The following is a 1,294-nucleotide window of genomic DNA, read 5'->3' on the forward strand; positions in this document are numbered from 1 at the left end:
GGGAACTACCCGCTCGGGCCCCCCGCCTGTCCCTTTCTCGGACAGAAGCTTTCTTTCTTTCAATAAATATATTCCGCTCATAACCTCCGTTTGTTCCTGAAATTCATTCTTCGGTTTTAGAGAACACGAACTTGTGCAGGTCAGGTCCAGAGATTGTTTTTTTGCCCTATGTCATTTGGAGGTTCCCTATATTGTTTGGAGGAAACCCATCCGAGGTCAGTTTTTCTCCCTGTATCAGTAATATAAAATCAATAGGAAATGACAATATACTTTTTAAAGTTTCTAATACTAGGAGAGGATATCATACGAAGTCTTTTAAATAAATTGTAAGTCAAAGATATAGTATAAATCTTAGAACAAAAATTAAGATAAAGCAATATTCACAAAATTAAACACCAATTAATTAAAAATTAAATGTTTCAAAACAATTGAACTAAGAAAAAGTTTTCATGATAGCAAAGAAGTACTAAGAGTAAAACATAAGAGAAATACTGGGACGGCAAGTAAATGACCAGCACTTCTAACAGTTTGAGGATAGGATATCGCACAAAGTCCTAGTGTGTTGTGGACATACATAATGACCGTGACAGTTACTGGTGGCCAGGTGTCACTTGTGGGACTGAGCTACAGCTATTTCTTTGAAATCCACCTTGTAGATTCAGATGGAATCATGAACCATAGGGTGGAAGAGAAGTCCATTTGAAGAGTGAGCAGCACGTTCTAGAAGCCCAGCGTTGAAGCAGCACTACGGACTCCTCTAGCCTCAAGGGGGCACATGTTTGAATTTGCTAAGAATAAAATAACAACTAGAAGAGCAAACACCTAGACATGAATTGGCACCCACAGTGTTCCTGGAATATACTCAGGGAGGAAAAGAAGACTGAATTTCATGCAATCCTGCATGCTACGCTAAATTGGATAGTAAAGGGAAGTGTGTCTGGTTAGGGTTATGGAAGGACATGTTTTTCCAGGTCACTCTACTTCTTTGCTTCTGCTGGATCCTTTTACCCCCTGAGATCTGATTCAGTAATATGCGTTGGCTTATCGGTTTTCTTTTCCATGGAAAACCTCCTGCTGCATCTTCAATAACACATTGGACATTTTTACAGATATGATATCAAACTCAACCTGCCTAAAACCCACCTCAGCAAAAAGTGCTTACAAATTAATAAGAAAAAATCCAAATAGTCAACTCACAAAGGAAAAAAAAAAAACGTACACATGGCAAATAAACATGTGAAAAGATGCTGTGCCTCAAGATCGAAATAAAAAAAAGATAATAGGAAATAGGCTT

Source organism: Octodon degus, unplaced genomic scaffold (genome assembly GCF_000260255.1).
Source record: "Octodon degus isolate 3935 unplaced genomic scaffold, OctDeg1.0 scaffold00015, whole genome shotgun sequence".
Lineage (NCBI taxonomy): Eukaryota > Metazoa > Chordata > Mammalia > Rodentia > Octodontidae > Octodon > Octodon degus.